Raw genomic sequence first — 8,915 nt, forward strand, 5'->3', positions numbered from 1 at the left:
CGAGGCATCCCTGCCAAGTCTCCAGGAGATCATGGGAGATTGTGCGAGTGAGACGTCCCTGTTTAAGCTCCAGGAGAGCTTGGTGATTCTGCGTGCGAGATGTCCCTGTTTGAGCTCCAGGAGAGCATGGGAGATTCTGAGAGCGAGGCATTCCTTCCCGGGCTCCAGGAGAGCATGGGAGATTCTGCGAGCGAGGCATCCCTGCCCGGGCTCCGGGAAAGCATGGGAGATTCTGCGAGCGAGGCATCCCTGTTTAAGCTCCAGGAGAGCATGGTAGATTCTGCTAGCAATGCAGCCTGGCCAAGGCTCCAGGAGAGCATGGAAGATTGTGTGAGCGAGGCATCCCTGCCCAGGCTCCAGGAGAGCATGGGAGAACCTGTGAGTGAGGTATCCCTGCCGGGGCTCCAGGAGAGCTTGGAAGAACCTGCGAGCGAGGCATCCCTGCCTGAGCTCCAGGAGAGCATGGTAGATTCTGCGAGCAATGCAGCCTGGCCCGGGCTCCAGGAGAGCATGGGAGATTCTGCGAGCGAGGCCTCCCTGCACGAGCTCCAGGAGAGCATGGGAGATTATGCGAGCAAGGCATCCCTGCCCAGGCTCAGGGAAAGTATGGGAGATTGTGCAAACGAGGCACCCTTGCCAGGGCTCCAGGAGAGCATGGGAGATTGTGCGAGCGAGGCATCCCTGCCTGGGCTCTGTGAAAGCATGGGAGATTCTGCGAGTGAGGCATCCCTGCCCGGGCTCCAGGAGACCATGGGAGATTCTGCGAGCAATGCAGCCTGGCCCAGGCTCCAGGAGAGCATGGGAGATTGTGAGAGCAAGGCATCCCTGCCAAGTCTCCAGGAGATCATGGGAGATTGCGCGAGTGAGGCATCCCTGTTTAAGCTCCAGGAGAGCATGGTGATTCTGAGAGTGAGACGTCCCTGTTTGAGCTCCAGGAGAGTATGGGAGATTCTGAGAGCGATGCGTCCCTGCCCGGGCTCCGTGAAAGCATGGGAGATTCTGCAAGCGAGGCATCCCTGCCCACGCTCCTGGAGAGCATGGGAGATTCTGCAAGCGAGGCGTCCCTTTCCGGGCTCCGGGAAAGCATGGGAGATTCTGCGAGTGAGGCATCCCAGCCCGGGCTCCAGGAGAGCATGGTAGATTCTGCGAGCAGTGCAGCCTGGCCGAGGCTCCAGGAGAGCATGGAAGATTGTGTGAGCGAGGCATCCCTGCCCAGGCTCCAGGAGAGCATGGGAGAACCTGTAAGCGAGGCATCCCTGCCCGGGCTCCAGAAGAGCATGGAAGATTCTTCGAGCGAGGCATCCCTGCCGGAGCTGCAGGAGAGCATGGTAGATTCTGCGAGCAATGCAGCCTGGCCCAGGCTCCAGGAGAGCATGGGAGATTGTGCGAGCAAGGCATCCCTGCCAAGTCTCCAGGAGATCATGGGAGATTGTGCGAGTGAGGCGTCCCTGTTTAAGCTCCAGGAGAGCATGGTGATTCTGCGTGCGAGATGTCCCTGTTTGAGCTCCAGGAGAGATCATGGGAAATTCTGAGAGCGAGGTGTTCCTGCCCGGGCTCCAGGAGAGCATGGGAGAATCTGCGAGCGAGGCATCCCTGCCCAGGCTCCAGGAGAGCATGGGAGATTCTGCAAGTGAGGCATCCCTGCCCGGGCTCCAGGAGAGCATGGGAGATAGTGCGAGCACTGCGTCCCTGCCTGGACTCCGTGAAAGCATAGGAGATTGTGCGAGCGAGGCATCCCTGCACGGGCTCCGGGAAAGCATGGGAGATTCTGCGAGCGAGGCATCCCTGTTTAAGCTCCAGGAGAGCATGGTAGATTCTGCGAGCAATGCAGCCTGGCCGAGGCTCCAGGAGAGCATGGAAGATTGTGTGAGCGAGGCATCCCTGCCCGGGCTCCAGGAGAGCATGGGAGAACCTGCAAGTGAGGCATCCCTGCCCGGGCTCTAGGAGAGCATGGAAGATTCTTCAAGCGAGGCATCCCTGCCCGAGCTCCAGGAGAGCATGGTAGATTCTGCGAGCAATGCAGCCTGGCCCAGGCTCCAGGAGAGCATGGGAGATTGTGCGAGCGAGGCATCCCTGCCAAGTCTCCAGGAGATCATGGGAGATTGTGCGAGTGAGGCATCCCTGTTTAAGCTCCAGGAGAGCATGGTGATTCTGCGTGCGAGATGTCCCTGTTTGAGCTCCAGGAGAGTATGGGAGATTCTGAGAGCGAGGCGTTCCTGCCCGGGCTCCAGGAGAGCATGGGAGAATCTGCAATTGAGGCATCCCTGCCTGGACTCCGTGAAAGCATGGGAGATTGTGCGAGCGAGGCATCCCTGCCCGGGCTCCGGCAAAGCATGGGAGATTATGCGAGCGAGGAATCCCTGTTTAAGCTCCAGGAGATCATGCTAGATTCTGCGAGCAATGCAGCCTGGCCCAGGCTCCAGGAGAGCATGGGAGATTGTGCGAGCGAGGCATCCCTGCCAAGTCTCCAGGAGATCATGGGAGATTGTGCGAGTGAGACGTCCCTGTTTAAGCTCCAGGAGAGCTTGGTGATTCTGCGTGCGAGATGTCCCTGTTTGAGCTCCAGGAGAGCATGGGAGATTCTGAGAGCGAGGCGTTCCTTCCCGGGCTCCAGGAGAGCATGGGAGATTCTGCGAGCGAGGCATCCCTGCCCGAGCTCCAGGAGAGCATGGTACATTCTGCGAGCAATGCAGCCTGGCCCAGGCTCCAGGAGAGCATGGGAGATTGTGCGAGCGAGGCATCCCTGCCAAGTCTCCAGGAGATCATGGGAGATTGTGCGAGTGAGGCGTCCCTGTTTAAGCTCCAGGAGAGCATGGTGATTCTGCGTGCGAGATGTCCCTGTTTGAGCTCCAGGAGAGATCATGGGAAATTCTGAGAGCGAGGTGTTCCTGCCCGGGCTCCAGGAGAGCATGGGAGAATCTGCGAGTGAGGCATCCCTGCCCAGGCTCCAGGAGAGCATGGGAGATTCTGCAAGTGAGGCATCCCTGCCTGGGCTCCAGGAGAGCATGGGAGATAGTGCGAGCGATGCGTCCCTGCCTGGACTCCGTGAAAGCATGGGAGATTCTGCGAGCGAGGCATCCCTGCCCGAGCTCCAGGAGAGCATGGTACATTCTGCGAGCAATGCAGCCTGGCCCAGGCTCCAGGAGAGCGTGGAAGGTTGTGTGAGCGAGGCATCCCTGCCCGGGCACCAGGAGAGCATGGGAGAACCTGCGAGCGAGGCATCCCTGCCCGGGCTCCAGGAGAGCATGGAAGATTCTTCGAGCGAGGCCTCCCTGCCCGGGCTCCAGGAGAGCATGGTAGATTCTGCAAGCAATGCAGCCTGGCCAAGGCTCCAGGAGAGCATGGAAGATTGTGTGAGCGAGGCATCCCTGCCCAGGCTCCAGGAGAGCATGAAAGATTCTTCGAGCGAGGCCTCCCTGCATGAGCTCCAGGAGAGCATGGTAGATTATGCGAGCAAAGCAGCCTGGCCAAGGCTCCAGGAGAGCATGGGAGATTGTGCGAGCGAAGCATCCCTGCCTGGGCTCCGGGAAAGTATGGGAGATTGTGCAAACGAGGCACCCCTGCCAGGGCTCCAGGAGAGCATGGGAGATTCTGAGAGCGAGGCATCCCTTCCCGGGCTCCAGGAGAGCATGGGAGATTCTGCGAGCGAGGCATCCCTGCCCGGGTTCCAGGAGAGCATGGAAGATTCTTCGAGCGAGGCCTCCCTGCCCGGGCTCCAGGAGAGCATGGTAGATTCTGCAAGCAATGCAGCCTGGCCAAGGCTCCAGGAGAGCATGGGAGATTCTGAGAGTGAGGCATCCCTGCCCGGGCTCCAGGAGACCATGGGAGATTGTGCTAGCGATGCGTCCCTGCCCGGGCTCCGGGAAAGCATGGGAGATTCTGCGAGTGAGGCATCCCTGTTTAAGCTCCAGGAGAGCATGGTGATTCTGCATGCGAGATGTCCCTGTTTGAGCTCCAGGAGAGATCATGGGAAATTCTGAGAGCGAGGTGTTCCTGCCCGGGCTCCAGGAGAGCATGGGAGAATCTGCGAGCGAGGCATCCCTGCCCAGGCTCCAGGAGAGCATGGGAGATTCTGCAAGTGAGGCATCCCTGCCCGGGCTCCAGGAGAGCATGGGAGATAGTGCGAGCGATGCGTCCCTGCCTGGACTCCGTGAAAGCATGGGAGATTGTGCGAGCGAGGCATCCCTGCCCGGGCTCCGGGAAAGCATGGGAGATTCTGCGAGCGAGGCATCCCTGTTTAAGCTCCAGGAGAGCATGGTAGATTCTGCGAGCAATGCAGCCTGGCCGAGGCTCCAGGAGAGCATGGGAGATTGTGCGAGTGAGGCATCCCTGCCAAGTCTCCAGGAGAACATGGGAGATTGTGCGAGTGAGGCGTCCCTGTTTAAGCTCCAGGAGAGCATGGTGATTCTGCGTGCGAGATGTCCCTGTTTGAGCTCCAGGAGAGCATGGGAGATTCTGAGAGCGAGGCGTTCCTGCCCAGGCTCCAGGAGAGCATGGGAGAATCTGCAAGTGAGGCATCCCTGCCTGGACTCCGTGAAAGCATGGGAGATTGTGCGAGTGAGGCATCCCTGCCCGGGCTCCGGCAAAGCATGGGAGATTCTGCGAGCGAGGAATCCCTGTTTAAGCTCCAGGAGAGCATGGTAGATTCTGCGAGCAATGCAGCCTGGCCAAGGCTCCAGGAGAGCATGGAAGATTGTGTGAGCGAGGCATTCCTGCCTGGGCTCCAGGAGAGCATGGGAGAACCTGCGAGCGAGGCATCCCTGCCCGAGCTCCAGGAGAGCATGGTAGATTCTGCGAGCAATGCAGCCTGGCCCGTGATCCCGAGGCATCCCTGCCCGCACTCCAGGAGAGCATGGGAGATTGTGCGAGCGAGGCATCCCTACCCGGGCTCCGGGAAAGCATGGGAGATTCTGCGAGCGAGGCATCCCTGTTTAAGCTTCAGGAGAGCATGGTAGATTCAGCGAGCAATGCAGCCTGGCCAAGGCTCCAGGAGAGCATGGAAGATTGTGTGAGCGAGGCATCCCTGCCTGGGCCCCAGGAGAGCATGGGAGAACCTGCGAGCGAGGTATCCCTGCATGGGCTCCAGGAGAGCATGGGAGAACCTGCGAGCGAGGCATCCCTGCCCTGGCTCCAGGAGAGCATGGAAGATTCTTCGAGCGAGGCATTCCTGCCCGAGCTCCAGGAGAGCATGGTAGATTCTGCGAGCAATGCAGCCTGGCCCAGGCTCCAGGAGAGCATTGGAGATTCTGAGAGCGAGGCATCCCTGTCCAGGCTCAGGGAAAGTATGGGAGATTGTTCAAACGAGGCACCCTTGCCAGGGCTCCAGGAGAACATGGGAGATTGTGCGAGCGAGGCATCCCTGCCTGGGCTCCGTGAAAGCATGGGAGATTCTGCGAGTGAGGCATCCCTGCCCGGGCTCCAGGAGACCATGGGAGATTCTGCAAGCAATGCAGCCTGGCCCAGGCTCCAGGAGAGCATGGGAGATTGTGCGAGCGAGTCATCCCTGCCAAGTCTCCAGGAGATCATGGGAGATTGCACGAGTGAGGCGTCCCTGTTTAAGCTCCAGGAGAGCATGGTGATTCTGCGAGTGAGACGTCCCTGTTTGAGCTCCAGGAGAGCATGGGAGATTCTGAGAGAGAGGCGTTCCTGCCCGGGCTCCAGGAGAGCATGGGAGAATCTGCAAGCGAGGCATCCCTGCCCAGGCTCCAGGAGAGCATGGGAGATTCTGCGAGTGAGGCATCCCTGCCCGGGCTCCAGGAGAGCATGGGAGATTGTGCGAGCGATGCGTCCCTGCCCGGGCTCCGTGTAAGCATGGGAGATTCTGCAAGCGAGGCATCCCTGCCCACGCTCCTGGAGAGCATGGGAGATTCTGCAAGCGAGGCGTCCCTTTCCGGGCTCCGGGAAAGCATGGGAGATTCTGCGAGTGAGGCATCCCTGCCCGGGCTCCAGGAGAGCATGGTAGATTCTGCGAGCAGTGCAGCCTGGCCGAGGCTCCAGGAGAGCATGGAAGATTGTGTGAGCGAGGCATCCCTGCCCAGGCTCCAGGAGAGCATGGGAGAACCTGCAAGCGAGGCATCCCTGCCCGGGCTCCAGGAGAGCATGGAAGATTCTTTGAGCGAGGCATCCCTGCCCAAGCTCCAGGAGAGCATGGGAGATTGTGCGAGCGAGGCATCCCTGCCAAGTCTCCAGGAGAGCATGGGAGATAGTGCGAGCGATGCGTCCCTGCCTGGACTCCGTGAAAGCATGGGAGATTGTGCGAGCGAGGCATCCCTGCCCGGGCTCCGGGAGAGCATGGTAGATTCTGCGAGCAATGCAGCCTGGCCCAGGCTCCAGGAGAGCATGGGAGATTGTGCGAGCGAGGCATCCCTGCCAAGTCTCCAGGAGAACATGGGAGATTGTGCGAGTGAGGCGTCCCTGTTTAAGCTCCAGGAGAGCATGGTGATTCTGCGTGCGAGATGTCCCTGTTTGAGCTCCAGGAGAGCATGGGAGATTCTGAGAGCGAGGCATTCCTGCCCGGGCTCCTGGAGAGCATGGGAGAATCTGCAAGTGAGGCATCCCTGCCTGGACTCCGTGAAAGCATGGGAGATTGTGCGAGCGAGGCATCCCTGCCCGGGCTCCGGCAAAGCATGGGAGATTCTGCGAGCGAGGAATCCCTGTTTAAGCTCCAGGAGTGCATGGTAGATTCTGCGAGCAATGCAGCCTGGCCAAGGCTCCAGGAGAGCATGGAAGATTGTGTGAGCGAGGCATCCCTGCCCAGGCTCCAGGAGAGCATGGGAGAATCTGCGAGCGAGGCATCCCTGCCCGGGCTCCAGGAGAGCATGGGAGATACTGCGTGCGAGGCGTCCCTGACCGGGCTCCGGGAAATCATGGGAGATACTGCGTGCGAGGCGTCCCTGACCGGGCTCCGGGAAATCATGGGAGATTGTGCGAGCGTGGGAGTTTATGCGAGCAATGCAGCCTTTACAAGGCTCCAGGAGAGCATGTGAGATTCTGCGAGCGAGGCTTCCCTGCCCGAGCTCCAGGAGAGCATGGGAGTTTATGCGAGCAAAGCATCCTGGCCAAGGCTCCAGGAGAGCATGGGAGATTGTGCGAGCGAGGCGTCCCAGCCCTTCCTCCTTGAAAGCATGGGAGATTCTGCGAGCGAGGCATCCCTGTTTAAGCTCCAGGAGAGCATGGTGATTCTGCATGCGAGGCATCCCTGTTTGAGCTCCAGGAGAGCATGGGAAATTCTGAGAGTGAGGCGTCCCTGCCCGGGCACCAGGAGAGCATGGGAGAATCTTCGAGCGAGGCATCCCTGCCTGGCCTCCAGGAGAGCATGGGAGATTCAGCGAGCGAGGCATCCCTGTTTAAGCTCCATTAGAGCATGGAAGATTTTGCGAGGGAGGCATCCCTGCCTGGGCTCCAGGAGAGCATGGGAGGTTGTGCAAGCAGCGCAGCCTGGCCAATGCTCCAGAAGAGCATGGGAGATTGTGCGAGCGAGGCCTCCCTGCCTGAGCTCCAGGAGAGCATGGGAGAATTTGAGAGCGAGGCATCCCTGCCAAGGCTCCAAGAGATCATGGGAGATTCTGCGAGTGAGGCGTCCCTGATAAAGCTCCTGGAGAGCATGGTGATTCTGCGAGCGAGGCATACCTGTTTGACCTCTGGGAGAGCATGGGAGATTCTGAGAGTGAGGCGTTCCTACCCGGGCTCCAGGAGAGCATGGGAGATTCTTCGAGCGAGACTTCCCTGCCTGAGCTCCAGGAGAGCATGGGAGATTGTGCGAGCGAGGCATCCCTGCCCAGGCTCCAGGAGAGCATGGGAGATTGTGCGAGCGAGGCATCCCTGCCAAGTCTCCAGGAGATCATGGGAGATTGTGCTAGCGAGGCATCCCTGCCCGGGCTCCAGGAGAGCATGGGAGATTGTGCGAGCGAGGCATCCCTGCCAAGGCTCCAGGAGATCATGGGAGATTGTGCGAGCGAGGTGTCCCTATTTGAGCTCCAGGAGAGCATGGGAGATTCTGAGAGTGAGGCGTCCCTGCCCGGGCTCCAGGAGAGCATGGGAGAATCTGCGAGCGAGGCATCCCTGCCCGGGCTCCAGGAGAGCATGGGAGATACTGCGTGCGAGGCGTCCCTGACCGGGCTCCGGGAAATCATGGGAGATTGTGCGAGCGTGGGAGTTTATGCGAGCAACGCAGCCTTTACAAGGCTCCAGGAGAGCATGTGAGATTCTGCGAGCGAGGCTTCCCTGCCCGAGCTCCAGGAGAGCATGGGAGTTTATGCGAGCAAAGCATCCTGGCCAAGGCTCCAGGAGAGCATGGGAGATTGTGCGAGCAAGGCGTCCCAGCCCTTCCTCCTTGAAAGCATGGGAGATTCTGCGAGCGAGGCATCCCTGTTTAAGCTCCAGGAGAGCATGGTGATTCTGCATGCGAGGCATCCCTGTTTGAGCTCCAGGAGAGCATGGGAGATTCTGAGAGTGAGGCGTCCCTGCCCGGGCACCAGGAGAGCATGGGAGAATCTTCGAGCGAGGCATCCCTGCCTGGCCTCCAGGAGAGCATGGGAGATTCTGCGAGCGAGGCATCCCTGTTTAAGCTCCATTAGAGCATGGAAGATTTTGCGAGGGAGGCATCCCTGCCTGGGCTCCAGGAGAGCATGGGAGGTTGTGCAAGCAGCGCAGCCTGGCCAATGCTCCAGAAGAGCATGGGAGATTGTGCGAGCGAGGCCTCCCTGCCTGAGCTCCAGGAGAGCATGGGAGAATTTGAGAGCGAGGCATCCCTGCCCGGGCTCCAGGAGAGCAAGGGAGATTGTGCAAGCGAGGCATCCCTGTTTGAGCTCCAGGAGAGCATGGGAGATTCTGCGAGTGAGGCAGCCTGACCAGTCCTCAAGGAGAGCATGGGAGTTTAAGTGAGCAAAGCAGCCTTGCCAGTGCTCTGGGAAAGC

The sequence above is a fragment of the Taudactylus pleione genome, unplaced genomic scaffold, assembly GCF_031769625.1.
Source record: "Taudactylus pleione unplaced genomic scaffold, aTauple2 ptg000595l, whole genome shotgun sequence".
Classification (NCBI taxonomy): domain Eukaryota; kingdom Metazoa; phylum Chordata; class Amphibia; order Anura; family Myobatrachidae; genus Taudactylus; species Taudactylus pleione.